This window comes from Anopheles funestus, chromosome 3RL, assembly GCF_943734845.2.
Source record: "Anopheles funestus chromosome 3RL, idAnoFuneDA-416_04, whole genome shotgun sequence".
NCBI classification, from domain to species: Eukaryota; Metazoa; Arthropoda; class Insecta; order Diptera; family Culicidae; genus Anopheles; species Anopheles funestus.
In genome coordinates this window covers 72,771,173-72,786,991 of record NC_064599.1, presented here as the reverse complement: position 1 = coordinate 72,786,991, position 15,819 = coordinate 72,771,173, and the positions used below count along the sequence as shown (strand labels likewise).

Below are 15,819 nucleotides of genomic sequence, written 5' to 3'. Positions count from 1 at the left end.
ACGATCCTGAAAATCATAAAACTTCGATATAATGTTACATCGAGTTTAAAAATAATTCAAGACCAATCGAAACTGTCAAATTGCCAGTTTTGATAATTTTTCCACGTATGCCAAACGGTTCGTACATTGCGCAGCCTGGCGAATTGCGTGGAGTTTGGTTCGGAAGAAAATTGGAATTGTCAAACATTTCATTTCGGTGTGGATTTCAGAGAGTGAAGCCGTTCGGAAGTGGTTGCTCGTCGCATTAGCTGCGAAGAAAAGGTAAGAACGAGTGAAAAATGCCCGGCCCGGTCGGTTAGTAGGTGTCTAAATGTGTACTTAAACTTAAAACAATCTTGTACAGAGCTGGAAAGGGTTAGATCGCGTTATTCTCGAACCGTTGTTTCTATGTGCTGTCTCCGTTGTATGGGGGTGTGAGGTACTTCATTCCCACAGGAAAACCACCATTTCCCGTCGTGGATTCGTTTCCCATATTTAGAAAAATAATTCGTTTGTGTGGTGTAGTGTGTGTGTGTGCGTGTGTATGCGTAAAGCACGGATAGGGCGCCAGACGGTGGCCCCGAAATGATCTTTTTTCCCTACTTTTTCTTTGCTGTGGGGAACAGTTAATCGAAGAGGAAAATTTAACCGACGCTTGGCTCCCGGCCAGTCTCTAGTGTGTGTTTGTGTGCGTGTGTGTAAAGTGTGTATGTGCGTTTGTTGAGTAGATCGTGTCCCATTAATGGGCGATTAAATTTAAAGTGAAACGAGCGAGCCTCCGGACTGTGCAAAAGAATCATTGGTTCCATCGAAAGTATTGATTTTTCTCCCTTTTGCTTGGGGGAGAATTTTCTGCTGGGAGTCAGAAATTTTTCACACTCGCCTGTGTCGCGAGCGAATGTGTTTGATAGTTGGCAAAAGTGAGATGGAAAATGCGAAAGAGAACAAAACACACGAACGGTGTACAAGAGAGAGCGAGCGAGCAGTGCTTTTCTTTTTCCCGTCATTTGTGATGAGAAAGAGACGGAATGTGCTGAGCATGAGCAGGGTAGCTACTGCATAAAGTGAGTTTTTCCGGTAGGGTGTGTGGCGCGATAGTGTGCGTGTGGCTCGCCAGCAAGAACGAAACGGAACAGAGCGTAAAGGGAAGAAAAACACACAACGAACAAGGAAAATTTCTGTGGTGTGCGCGGGGTGGTATCATCTTCGCTGGCGAGAAGATTTTTCCTTGGCCAAAATCGAGCGTCAACGCCAAAGATTGGAGTGCTGCGTGCGCTTGCGTTTAATTCACTGCGTGTGGAAGTTGGCCGTGTGTGGTGTTTGTGAATGTGTCCGATGTGTTTGGAGAAAAAGGGAAAATCGGTAGGAAATTTATGGTGTGTAATGGGAAAAAAGGCATAAATTTCGTTGGTTAAAAAAAAGGTGCAAAAAAGTATGGCAATTATAGAAACAATAGAGCAATTCGAAGCTGTTGACGTCTCTGCGGCAACGCCCTATCTTTTTAGGACGTCTTCTGCTGTGTGTGTGTGCGTGTTTGTGTTGTGTGTGTGCGTGTTTGTGTTGTGTGTGTGCGTGGAAAATGAAGATGAACTCCACTGTTTAGCCTACTGTGTTCACACGCTGTACCGTTACACGATTTTACACCACAGCCCGTGTAAGATTGTGGAAAAAGGCGAAAAAACAGGGCAATAAGGAACGAAACGAAAGATGCAAAAGTTGGTGGCTCAGGAGGAGGGTTTGTAAAGAAACATTAAAGCAGTTGGAGAAATTCGGTCGCCCATCAAAACCTTTTCCGTCCAACTCCAACAACCATCTTCACCCTGTGTTGCCTTTTGATGCGAAAATGTTGCTCGTTTCTCAATGCGAAAATGAGAGAGAAGTCGAGTGAGTGCGAGCGAATATATTAGGGGGGTGAGATGATGGGATATTTCTATTTTACTTGATGACATCATCGCTCATCTCTTGACCCATCCGTTTGCTGTTTGCTGAGAGTGGAAGAAACAGCGGATAGTGGTGTTTTTTTTATTTGCAATTGCAATTTGAATTTTTTTTTGCAATGGCCCATGTAACAAATTAAAATTAACATTTTGATTGAAGGGTGACGTACCGGTCCATTTTAAAACCGCTCGTTTGAAGGATGGAAAAAAAATTGCTCCATCTTTCTCTTGCCTGCTTCGTTAGCTGTATGTGTGTGTGTGTGTGCGTATCCACACCGAAATGGAATGGAAAGCGGCCGCTTGACCCGTCGCATACATGGGGACTGGGGCTGTTTTTATGAATTTGACCTCAAAGCCAAGTGGGCAAATTTTGGAGAGCGAGATAGACACGAACAACCTTTCCCGGGTTACGGATGTGAAAGGGTGAACGAGACCGCCGCTAGGCGACGAAAGCCCATCATTGGATGATGCATTATTATGCGTAGCGCGCAGTGGAGTATACGCATACTAGCGCAATCCAGCCGTACAACGATCGAGCCCCAAATACAGTTCCGTTTCATCGCCTACTGTGTGTTGTGTGCATGTGTTGAGTTCTGTGCAGTGAGAAGTTTTGTCGTGGGAAGCATCATCCTGTGTTTGGAAAATCTCTGAAGCAAACAAAACAAACCATATAATGTTTCGTGGTGTATATATGTTCTATTGAAGATAAGAGAAAAATAAGAAAACAATTTGAAGGTAAAGCATTTTTTTGTGCTTCATATATAACGTTAAAAAATCATGTTTACTGTTGCCAGTGAAGATATAAATTGTGGCGTGTGTGAAACCGAAAGAACAAACCCTGGCACGGGAAAACTGAAAATGGGGTTGCCGATGCAAACAGGAAACAGAAAACGTTAGACATTAGTGGAAATAGACGATGTGTGTAGGGAAGCAAAAAAAAATGGTGACGAACAAGTGGTGAATGGTGAAAATGGGGAGGTAAAAGTGAGAAAAGCGTGAAAGGAAGAAGGCGAAAGAAGTAATATAGAACAACGAGTGTGTGTAATAAATGTGCGACGTATAAAGAAGAAAGCAGACATCCGCTCCGTCAAACGCACACAAAACACGCATACACACACACACACAAACGTGCGAGCATTTTCCTGCACAATGATTGCACGCACACAAGTGCACAGCACATTGCACCCTCATTTCTTCTGGCAGAGTGTGTGAGGTGCGTGCGTGTCGTCCCTCTGTACGTGTTCCCCCGCGCGCGCCATGTTTGTGTTGTTCTTTTCCCGCTTCTGCAGTCTCGTCGCGTGGTGCGTGAGAGCGAGTGAGAGTGAGAGAAAGAGAGCAGTGCGTGCGTGTTTTTGCCGGTAGATTGCGCAATCGCGAACTGCCGTCAACCGCATTTTCGTACCCCGTTTGTGCCGTTCTGAAGTTCTTTCCGTTGCTTGTTATTATTTTCAATTTCGCTCTCCACATTTCCTTATGCTTGTCCGCCTCATCACTGTTGTTGATTTTACTAAGCGATTGGGTTTTTATGCGGGGGGGTGGAGGTGGAAAAGAAGAAGGGGAGGAATGTTTTTAAGACCATAATCGGGGGTTGTTCGCTCATCGCTCTCTGTGCGGGGAGTTTTCACAAAGACGCACAGCAATCCTTTTGCTTCTTATCAGCAAACTTAGGAAGGATTTTTGCTGTTGCGAAAAGTCAGTATCGACGCAGTGCGTGTTTGTGTGTTGTCTTGATACAGCAATCAAACAGAGGGACACAACACCCCGCAAGAAGACGTGCCTTTCTGTCTGGGAAATGCAACAGGAAGGAGTTCAGTTTCCTTACGGAACGTGAGAAGCACAATTACAAATCCTTACAATCGATGCTTCTATGCTTGTGAAAATTCCTTCTTTTATTGCTAGAACCTCGGCCTATTTCGTTCCAAAGTTCGCACCATTACCGCATCAGTGATCCGTGGTCAGGTGAGCGTTGGTTCTGTTTGCTGTTCAATTTGTTTGCAGTAAAGTTTCTTCCTAAAGGTCGAATTTTTAGCTGTGGAGTTTTCTTTAATTTTTTCTATGGTTGTATGTTTTTATTTGTGTTGGTTTTATGTTCCCTTGATGTAACAAACAAAAAACAGATAACGGTTCGTAAGCACGCAAATCGCCCCCTTCATTCCGTTCGGGATTTGGTTGAAGTTTGTCAAGGTTCTGTATCGTGTCGGTCATATGATTTCAAAACGAAGGGAAAATAATGATTCTTTTTTCCTGTTATCCATCCAATAGGGAGGAACCGATATGCCGTGACATTTATCTTTACTTTTCATGACTGTATCGCGATGTAACATGCCAACAGCAAAAAATCATAAAGGTTTTAACGTTATATACAGGTAGTGCCCGAAATACAACGGGAACATGATATGCGCGAATTCACTGTTGACAGAAATTTGACAGTTCCGTTTATAGCATACAATTCTGTTAATTAAAAAAATGTTATAATTTTTGTTGCTTACCGAGTATGCCCGGAATAAGGCAAAGGACAAGGTGGAAATGCCTTATGAAATTTGTAATTACTTCAGCCCTCTACGGCTGACAATACGGGTAAAGCCGTGATCATGTAAAATAAATAAAAAAATAAAAATAATTTTTGCTGTTGTTTTCCTTCAAAAAGTCGCCTAAAAAGGGGAACACGCTATGAGCAAAGAAGGAAGTCGACGCTTTAACTGTAGAATATAAACGATAGCAAACTCTAATTAGATAATTCAGGAAATACGAACTTTAATTAAGGTTATGGCGGCCATTTTTGGCTTATTAGACTTATTTTTACCATGTAGCAGGATAGTCAGTCCTTGCTGTCAATCCACCGTGGAAATGACGTTTATATAATAGTTAAATAATCTTAAACAACTATTAGAGGATTGTTTTTTAAAAAAGCTATAAAAACACATCACTCACTCACTACATTACACGACAACAGATTTGGCACCATTTTGCTAAAGTTGGCCAATGATGTTATTGCCATTTACAGTAGTTGGAATAATTTTCAAATTAGCACACAAATGGGCATACTCCGAAAAAAAAGGTTACGCACGTTAAGCAATATCTTCAACCTTATTGGCTCACACCCAAATGGTGACACATATTATACAAGTTCCACACCGGCCAAAGGCCTATCAGTGCCACTTCCTTCCTGTCACGAACATCGTCCAGAACCCATTTCAACTGCTGTAGAATGTTTCTTGATGGAACAAAGCAAAAATTGCTTCCGTGTTCACGAACGGTTCCTGGCTGGTAGCCAAAACCCTCTACGCTCTGGAGTGGCAAGGTCGAGAATGTTTGGTTCCACAACTTCAGGTAGAGTAGGTTGCGCAAATGCCATTTTTACGACAAATCGTTATTTCGTAACATTTATAGCCGGTGCACGTAACGGTTGGGTAAAATCAGTTAAACTTTACATCAACTTCCTTTTAAAAGTCCTTTGGAAGCAGAAGTCCTTTGGAGTTTTTCGAAGAATTGATTTGAGTGGTGTTGAATGATTTCATTTTTTTAAAAAGGCTTCTTCTTTTCCATTCATTATAATTATTTTAACTTTACACAAATTTGCCCCTTTAAATGTAATGTTTTTATTGCTTTCAAGTATTGTACTTACGTGTATCGTCATTATTCAACTTTAATGCAGCAGTGAATATGGAAAATAATTTCCCTCGCGGTTGATAGAACAATGGCTGCACAGTCGCTGGATTATGCTGCGGAATCCCAAAAGCAAACTGAAATGGAGAAGGAAAATGGTAGTTGTGGTCAGGCGGTGAAAAATACCGACACGCTATAGTCACTCATGCCTTCCATCGTTTATGGTCAGTGTGTGTGATGTGTGACGGGAAGTTCTTTTTTTACATCATTTTCGATTAACATATAAACCTTTGTTTCCTTTGTTCTAATGTTTTTGTTATATTATTACTTTTGGGAGGTTTTGTTAGGTAATATTTAGTAAAGCTTTTTTACATGCAGAATTTTTATTAAATATCTTTCTTCAAATGAATTATCTTTTTCCAAGAGATATTAAGATGTTAGGTTTTGATTGATGAGCTTAAAAAATATTTCTTTAAAAATATGTCGATTATATTTTGCCTTACTCACACCTTACGAGCACCGATGCCTATTTCACTATGCCATCAAAAAAAAAACATCGTACCGGAAAGTATTTAAGGTGAAAAGTTCTATTCACAATAAAAAAAGAACTCACTTCTGCAGCCATATCGAACGCATGTTGCAGATAGCGTTGATGTTTGGTTTCAGACATAAAGAAGTTGAAAAAAAATCCCTCTATAACCCGTTGGCAGTTGGAAAAGGGCACCCAAAGGGCAAATGAACTTTCGTGTGTCTAAACAATATAGGCATAGAAAATATGTACTTCTCCCCCACCCCCACACACACACACGTTCCATTGCTGCAACCGCCCCAAAACTGTACCGTGTTCGTCCATAAAGTTTGGTGCATTTGTGTGCGTTTGTGTGCCATAAAACATTAGTACAGCACTAGAGGGTGTTTACGGACACACGTGTAGGGGAATATATGGGATATGAAATAGGTGATAGGTGGTCAAGGTGTCATACTGTGACAGGAAGTGAGAACACGGGGACGTAATGGGGTTGTGCTGTGGCATATGATTGTTTGACCAAGTATGGGGTGAGCCACCGTATGGTGGATTTTTAACAGCTTTATTTGTTTCGTTTGTTTGTTCTGACACGATTATGAAATTCGAATGTGAATGGTGTTTTGTTTGATGCATTAAATGTTTTCAATTTTATAAAAATAATGCTTAAGTACAAATTCCGAAAATAATATCATTAAATTTGTATTAAATTTGTATTAAACTATTGATTTTAGACTGTTGATATGAGCAATGTCATATTGAGATGTTTCATCGAACAGTATAAAACAATTCAAACAAACACTATACATGGAATAAATCATTTTGAATCTGCCTCTAATATGTCTGATGATATCCAGCGGATAAGCAGCCGTACAAACCAACATAAAATGTGCCATGTTTCATTGATTTTATATTTTTTTGCGCTAACATTTTCGATTGCGTAAAATGCGCAAACAAATGTCAAGCAAATATTTGATGTTTGCTTGTCAAGTCAGCAAAACGTAAACAACGGGTGCCAGAAAGAGATAAGGAGGAGGAAAGAGAAAGAAGGATAAATACGAGAGATAGAGAGAAAGATGTTGTTTCATTAGTGAAATTACTAAATTAAGTAAATGCTGCAATGTTCGAAGTAAAGTTCGACAATACATGGATTCAAATAGATATTTCAGATTCTCACCTTACGTTGTTTATATTTTGCTAATAATAAACAAGATTGTTTTGTTGATATTCTGACAGTTACATACTACACCCTTCTAGCAACGTTTTGTTTGTCTTAAATGTTTGAAGTTTGATAGAGCGCTCGGTTAGATTGTAATTTAATAGCCTGATAGAATGACGACATCTACTATCGACACTATCAATATTTTTCTTACCTAAAACTTAAAACTTTTCACAAAAAAACATGATTTTTAATCGATTTGAACAATCAATTCGTGTAGTGTGTTATTTTCGGCACCGATGAACCGCCCCATAGGCGGGCCAGATCCACTTGACCCTCCACAAACACCACTTGGTGTGGAGTATCACAGCATCACATCGCAACAAGATTGGCAGATCTTGTGCAAAGCTTGTGGTTCTCTGGATGATACCAAATATAAACTACCGTACAACAACTTTTAGCTCTTGTCGGTACGAACCAACAAAAAAAAATGGGAAAAAGGAAAAAGGTTAGATGCTGTCGATGATGATGTTGATGTGTCCATGTCTTCTGGTTTTGGTGTCGTTTCCCGTTTTAGGGTAGAGGAAATAAAAATAAAACACCACGAAAAGGTTGGTTCGGGCGTAAAAATTGTTCTGCGTGCCGTTGGGAACTTTACTCCATCGGAATTTGTTAATTTACTGGGGAATGAAATTTAAGACGAAGTAGCATTTTTCCTTCGATGCAGTCAAAATAACATGCTATAATTAACGCATTTTGTATTATGAAGAAAAAATGTCTACGTAATCTAAATTTCAACGATTACAATTTTTTATTTTCATCGAGGAAGGAAATTGGGACATCCAATAAAATCTCGCTCTAGATTAAATAGACCAGAAAATCTTCTTTTTTATAATGGTAAAGTTACTCTCATTGCTGTATTGCATTATGGTGTAATCAAGCTCAAAGAGGTCAACATCATTTGACCTATTGAATGAGTTCATGGTACGCATCTCATCTTTAATTCTTAGCATTCCTAGCCAGCTCATATAAAATATGTATTAGACTGTTGCACTCGGTACCTTTCGGAAATGTTCCCTCTCTGCTTCGTGTCGAACAACAGGACGAATAAAGGATATCCCGGAAGTATAGACGTGTGTGTGTGTATTTATGTGAGACACACAGGAGGATTACAGAGATTCAAGTATGATGTCACACACTGGCGCCATTTCCATCACATGCGCAGTAGAACATAGAATATTTTGTTAACCATTACTAACTCTATTTGTTCTTCAACATTGGAAGGGCATATGTTACATATTTTAATAAAAAAAAGAATATGAATTCGTATTTTATTTAATTTACAAATAAAACTTATTTGTCTAACAATATTATCATATTGAATTTTTATTTATTTTTTACTGTGAAGTTATCATGCTTTGTAGTACTACATTCAACAAAAGGAAGTAAGGTGTAACAGCGCACATTCGATAAGACTCTCGAGCCGGATGGACATCCATTCAAAAAAAATGGTGGGGACTGAATTGATACCATAAATGATGTCACTGACTCTCTAGACTCTGGTGCCATATCACACGAAGTGCATTAGTGTCATCGGGCTTGCGGTGGCACCTAAAATCAAACTGCGTGTGTGTATAGGTGCGAGACCGTCTGAAGTGCATTGGTCTTGGGTGTGTAATTAACAGCGAAAGGAACGGCACTTTTTATTGCGTACCTTTGCTATGCTTATCTTCTGTTTGCATTAGTGTTCTTCCTTAACAAGTGCTGGGTAAATAAGTATAAAAATTGTAAGAATTATCTTTAGATCGTTGGGATACAATGTTACGCGTCTTTTTTAAAGATGTACAGTAGAATTTCGATTATCCGGGGTGCTCGGGAACGGACTGATGCTGGTTAATCGATTGCCACGGATAATAGTCCCTTAATTATCAAGGTTATTTATACATCTAAATAAAGCGTATATAGTATCTATATACTATACTATGGTAGTCCTTTTGATGCTAAAAATGATTTATTATCAAGTAAATTATTATCAAATAAGAATTAAAATTTAGAACATAAAATAAAATAATTTCAAATATATCGTTTGGTGACGATTTTAATAATTTTAACCAACCAGACATCAGAAGAAATGTTCACCACGTTTGAACAGCTATCAATTTTCGGCGTACGGTTATTCCGCCCGCCGGTTAATCCGCCACCGGATAATCGACGTTCTACTGTATTTAGTTTTACTATGCTTATTATGTTTTTTATGTTTATGTTTTTTAGTGTTGTTCTTTTTGTTTTAATATTTTACAAGAAAATATATGCTTAAATTCGTCAATTTCAACCAAAGAAATGAAGTATCCAGGATTTGTTGAATTAGCCCTTTGCCGTAAGGCAAAAATGACACTTACGATTTGACATAAAAAATAGCTGTAAAACCCTGTATTTCATTATTTTAATCATCTGTTTTATTTCCAATAAAAAAATAAATATTTTTAAATTACTAAATAAATAAAAAAAATTAAATTACTAAATAATAATAAATAAACAAAATTACTAAACGTTTGGCAAACGAACAAAAACTAAACATATCTCGTCACTGTAGGGAAAGAAAAAAAACTTCTATTCTGATATTCACCAAAAAGAAAAATAAATCAACCGCCCACCCACGAATGCAATAAAATGGCAGAACATAAAAAAAGTTACCCAAAATCAAAAACGAGCGAAGTTTAATCGCGATGTTAAATATTTAATCACGCAAGCTTTAATTTATAAAAAAACATCTACCTGCAGCCATTTTATAGCCCCCCAAAAAAAAATACAATTCATTAATTGACGTGACCCGTTCGGAACACACGGTTTGTTGCTAATCAACTTTCGCATAGAATCGCTGAAAGCTGTTTGCGTAACTAATCAACCAAGGAAGGGTCAGGTCGTGTGTGTGTGTTTGTGTGGAATGGTAAAAACTATCCCATCATCGATTTCGTGGTTCCGTCGTCCCCCGTTTTCGGATGTGATTTCTTCTTCCATGCAAAGAAAGTTCCGCTTGTTTTGTTCGACGAAATCTAATCTGTCCTACTTTGTTACGCCTCCGTGTTCTCCGTGCTTTTTTCGCTCTATGTAATAACCTGTGTGAAGATAATCGTCTGAATTGGTAAGGTTTCACCGGGGAGGGTGTAGAAGTTCCCAAAAGCAACAAAAAAATGGACAAGAGACCCTACACCCTTGTTATAATCGATCGAATAAGGAAGACCTGATGTTGCTTTTGGCTCTATTTGGTTAATGTATTTATATTGGAAAGTATGAGACATAACACGGCTCTGTAACCTCAGCCAGTACCCAGCAGAGAATAGTTGGAAGGAGAAGTTAGTAAAACACATTCCGCCTTAAAGGCGGTTGACCACCGTCTATTTGACCGGTTGTTTGCAGATGAAATTGTTTCACCCAGAATCCTCTTTGTTCGTAGTAAGTGTACAAACAAATGCCTCCCACCTTTAGGAGCAATAGACCCGTAAGCCTACGCAAAAGCCAAGGTTCTTTAAATATGTTGCTGCGCCGATTTGTTTACTTAGCGCTTCCGATGACACCATACCGTCAACAAATGTGTGGTAATTAGTTAGTTGCGCCTCGATCGTCTACCGGGACGTAATATTGTTTTCAATGTTTCGAAGGGTAGGAGGTACGTGTGTGTGTGTGTCTGTAGAAGCAAATTGGGTTGCGTTTGTATCACTAATTATTATGACCTAGTGTTGCTGAACGCCACACGCCTGGGATTGTCCCAGACTGGACCACACCCTGCTGTTTGCCTTGTGTGTGTGTGTGGTTGGGTCTTGTTGAGTGCAACGGAACTCATTGTAGTAAAGCAAGTAGTAAAGCAAAATAAAAAAAAAACAAAATTATGTTTAATGTAATAAATTCGTTAACCCTCACTGGGTCAGTGTATTAAAAACGAGTGTCATTTGAATATTTATTTACGTTCGTTCTAACCGTTAACGACTGAAGTTCCGTTGACCATGGGGTGGTGTTGTTGGATCTGTCATTTCCTGCCGTAACGTCACTCTCTTCGTCACACTGCCTCGCTGTCTGTTGGCAGTTTCCGTTCGTCCATTTGTGTGATCGTTTGCATATGCGATCTCACGGTAGATGGTTTTGATTATTCATTCGATCCATCGTTTCGCGCTTGCGCACCTACGCGCACCATCGCGACACTTTCCTTGTCTAAGCGCGCATCATCTTTCTTCCCCCTGCAGCGAAGGAAGTGCGCCCATTTTGGAGTTGTAATTGTGAAATATGAGCACCCACGGACATGGAGTTTTCGATGCAAAACACTAGAACCGTTCCGCTACGATGTGCATACAGTTGGTGTTGAATTACGGCAAAATGTAACCAAAAAATGCTCTTCTCAACTTACACGGAATCATTTGCACGCACTGCAAACGGCAACGGTTAACCCTTGTGTGAGTGGTTAAAATTAAGTCAAAAGAAAATTATACAACACATCAGTAATTATTTGTAAAAGAGAAATTGTGTGATTTTTTAATGTGAAATGGTAAATGAAATGTTTAAAAAAAATATAACAAAAATAAAAAAATAAAAAGGTAGAAGAACTATGAGGAGTTCTATAATAAGGTTTATACAGTACACCGTTTCTCGAGCTAGTTGGGATCAACCTCCGCTGAATTGGGATCACCATCAAGCGATTTGGGATTTTTCGCACCGGATTTGGGATCTCGTGCTGCCGAAATGGGATAGTTCTCATGTTGTTGGGATCACCTTCACTTGAAATGGTCACTTTCTCATTCAAAATGGGCTAGTTTGACAGCGCGTGGATTGTAAACACATTCAATCGATGTTTTTATGTAAACAAACCAAATTTTAATAAAAGAATTTACATAATTCACATTCATTAGATGTATTTTATAGTTCAACAAGCAGTGCATTTATAAATTCTATTACTAAAATTTTATTTGTTTACTTAAAAACATCCAATAAACGCTTGCACTCCACGTGCTGTCAAACTAGCCCATTTTGAATGAGAAAGTGACCATTTCAAGTGAAGGTGATCCCAACAACATGAGAGCTATCCCATTTCGGCAGCACGAGATCCCAAATCCGCTGCGAAAAATCCCAAATCGCTTGATGGTGATCCCAATTCAACAGAGGTTGATCCCAACTAGCTCGAGAAACGGTGTAAAGGGTGATTCAAATCATGAGTCGATTTCCAAAAGATTTATGAATGCTCAATGATTCAGGAATCATCAAAGATTCAGGAATCCTAAAACATTTATCAACTAAGCTTTCGATAAGAAACATTGACAAGCCATTTCTGATCTGACTTCATCAACACCACCGGTCTGCTCCGAATTTGTGAGGATTCATTAATCTTCAGAATAGGGATTCAGAGTTATCCAGTTATTCAGTTTAAAGTTCCATTCAGATTTATGGATCTAAATCAGATTTATCCAACACTAGTGTTTATTACTGAGGTACTAAGGTTATGGATCAACACTTGTTCCCTTTACCAAGGATTGATTGTTCCTTATATGCTTGTTCTTAGTGAAAGTACAGATTCAATCCAATTTCCTTAACCAATGCTCCAAATTGTTCAAACACGGATTGATAATTCGTATAATTGATAAAATAAAGTTTAATAAGCTTGCATTTGGCTAGGAATACCTAATGGTTGTTAAACCAAAAAGAGAAAAAAAAGTCAAACGATTTATGAATCGAATAACTGTGAGTTTTTTGCTCTTCAGATTAAAAAAAAACAAAATTTATAACAAATTCTCAGCTGCCCAAACTGATCATAAAGCTATTAAAAATCAGCACGTCACCACGTGATTTATGAGCGAAGACGTGTTTTACGCTGTCACCATCTGCTGATACTAAAATGTGCTCTCCTATCTGTCGAGAATTATAGCAAAATTTAGGGATAAAAATTTGTTTTTAATAACACAAATAATTAAATAACGCATGCGTTGCACTTGAGGGTTTATCAGCTAAGATGAAGTCATCCAGCAACGCACACTAAATATGCACAACCGCAATGCATTGGTTTCGTTTCGTTTTTTCTCTCTCCTAAATCTGTTTTCCTCGATAAATTTACTGCATTTTCCTTTGCCACCACCCCGTACCTTGCGATACGTTGGTTCCCACCCGTACCGGTGGTAAGTAGGTGACTGGCTTGATGGGATTTAAATCCAAAAATTTGCGTCCCCTTTCGTCGCAATAGCGCGAACACGCGCTTCGGGCAAACAAATTCTCAGCGCTGATTTAGTCATAGCCTAAAAATATCTTCACCGGCTTCTCTCGCTCAAGTGCTGCAGCACTGTTACACACTGGTTTGCTGACTGTTTTGGCCATGTTGCTGCTGTTGCTGCAATGGTGACGACGTCGTCACCGTCTCCTTACGTTGGTTGTGGGGATGGTGGTTTGTGATCCGCTCGTTTTGGGCTGGCCACGATTAGTGTGTGGCGGTTGTCGAAGTGTGATACGGCCATGAAAACCTAATCATAAAGGGCAAAATAGTAAAAGGGGAAGAAAACAACTTTGCCTAAAGTTATCAGCAGAGAAATAAAATTGACAGACAGTGTGGAGCATTTTAGGAAGTTGTTTAGTATTTGAAGAATTTTGGAAAGGGGATGTTGCTATTGGTGAGGTGTAATAATCTTGCTTTTATGATTAATTAGGCGCGTCTACACGATGCCAATCTTTGATCGCCAATCTTACACATACAGTCATAGAAGCCTGTAACAAAAAGATTGGTAGGTGTTCTCGTGTTTTGACGATACCAATCTTTACCAGGCCTGCTTTCTTCTTCGTACTTCCAGCACAAATTAAAAGTGTCTGAAAAGATATGTTCTTCCATCAAAGTAACCGTTTCTTACCGAAGATTACAAGCGAAAGATTCGAGGCATCCACCAAAGTTGGTTAATCTTTTCAGGCGAAAAAGATTGCCCAACTCTGCTCGAACGCACCAATACATACAAAAAAGATTCGCCGAATGTGAAAAATCGAGCAGGAATCGTATCGTGTAGACGCGCCTATTGTATTATTAATAATCCTCAATTGCGTTTCTAGTCTTTCTGTATGACGTTTGTTTGCAAAATAAAGTAGTATCTCTTCAGTATACACCGTGAGCTCATCGTTTCTAGAACTTCGTATTTTTATCGTCTGATTGATGCACTCTTATTGCAGATCTTATTGAAAACAGAACTTAAAGTGAATTGACTCATACTTGCTAGCAAAATCAACATGTCCAAGTGATGCTCACCCAAGTGCGGTAACTGACAACTCTCGCGATAGCACATTTTTATTCCGCCGACCTAAACCGGGGCAATGGAACAAGTTACGCTGAAAGCAGCTTTTGCCTAATATGGAACCAAAGTGTACGTACGAGTACTTCAGTGTTTTTTGCCCAAGTTAATGCCGGCTAAATCTCACCCCCAGAGCACAGAGGCCTAGAGTTTATCGGTATATCTTTAAATCGTGTTTGTTTTATGTGGCTGTGCTGTTGGATATCATGTGAGCTTTTGGGATTTTCAAGCAACTCGTGATCTTTCGTCGTGAGCACTGACTACGTCATGAATTCTTCAATAAAAAAAACTGTTAAAAGATGGTACAGTGAAATTCATCTTCTTCAATAATGTGTTGAAAATAGTTTTAAATAAACAAGGTTTATAAATAATAAACTCATATCTGGCTTCTCAATATATCACCACACGATAACAAATGTGGACGTCTACACACAGCACCTATGTGTTAAACGTTTATCATCCCAAACGAATGTTATTGGGCATGTAACCAACATCCATAAAGCATGTTAACACCACACACTTTAACCTTTCTCGCGCTGTATGTGCAAGGCCATCCGATGCTCACACACCCCATCGACAACAACTACCAGCTGGGGCAATAAACAAATCTCACGTTCACATTCAGGTGTGTTTTTTTTTAGTTCTTTTCGGCTATGGTTGTATATTTTTGAGAACTAAAGCTATTTCCAGCATTCAGATTATTTGGTTAAATATGCTACCTTAGCTGAAAGTTTTCCAACTATTCTGCACAGCTAGAACATGTCTATTTGTCCATTTTGAGGTCTGTTATTGGACGAAGTTATTGCGCTATGTCGTTCTATGATGTCAACTGGTTTATTGGAGGTGTGCTCCTCCCAAAGTGTATATCTTCATGCACCCGTTCGGCACAGGCAGAACAGACAACAGTTCCAACGGTGTGGAAGCATATCAGACCAGCACCAGGGTGACATCATGCCCGGTTATTGTGTTTGATTCTTGCCTTTCCTTGCTTTCATCCCTCCGCCGTCAGCCGGTGTGTGGTGTGTTTGGTAATCATTTTCGAGTGGAGGACAACCGATTGCTGCTTCGGGAGATGGGCAGCAGGGAACGAGCAACCAGGGACGGCAGCTGGATTGCTTCGTTTGTTATCACATTGTGATCGTGACCGTGCCGAGACCCGCCACTTGACAACCGTACATAATTGACTCCGTGCGCTGGTGTTGTTGCTCTCTGATGTGATGCGTGTTGGTTTTGGTGGTGCCTACCGAGTGAATGATGATGATCATGAATGCTGTTTGGAGTCGATTGTGCAACAGTGTTTGGTCATAGTTT

General features: G+C 39.4%; 1 protein-coding gene across 11 annotated transcripts in view; it reads left to right on the top strand.

Moving 5' to 3' along the window:
- The first annotated feature begins 131 nt into the window (after positions 1 to 131).
- LOC125767940 (spectrin beta chain) overlaps positions 132 to 15,819 on the top strand; it is a 28,877-nt gene continuing 13,189 nt past the window's right edge. For 7 of the 11 annotated variants that reach the window (XM_049434934.1, XM_049434933.1, XM_049434929.1 and 4 more), the window contains exon 1: positions 132 to 261. The gene's annotated coding sequence lies outside the window, so the exon portion shown is untranslated. Of the gene's footprint in view, positions 262 to 346; positions 1,356 to 2,132; positions 2,652 to 14,249; positions 14,581 to 15,819 lie in introns of those variants that run through there. The other 4 variants (XM_049434920.1, XM_049434924.1, XM_049434923.1 and 1 more) reach the window with 4 other exon arrangements.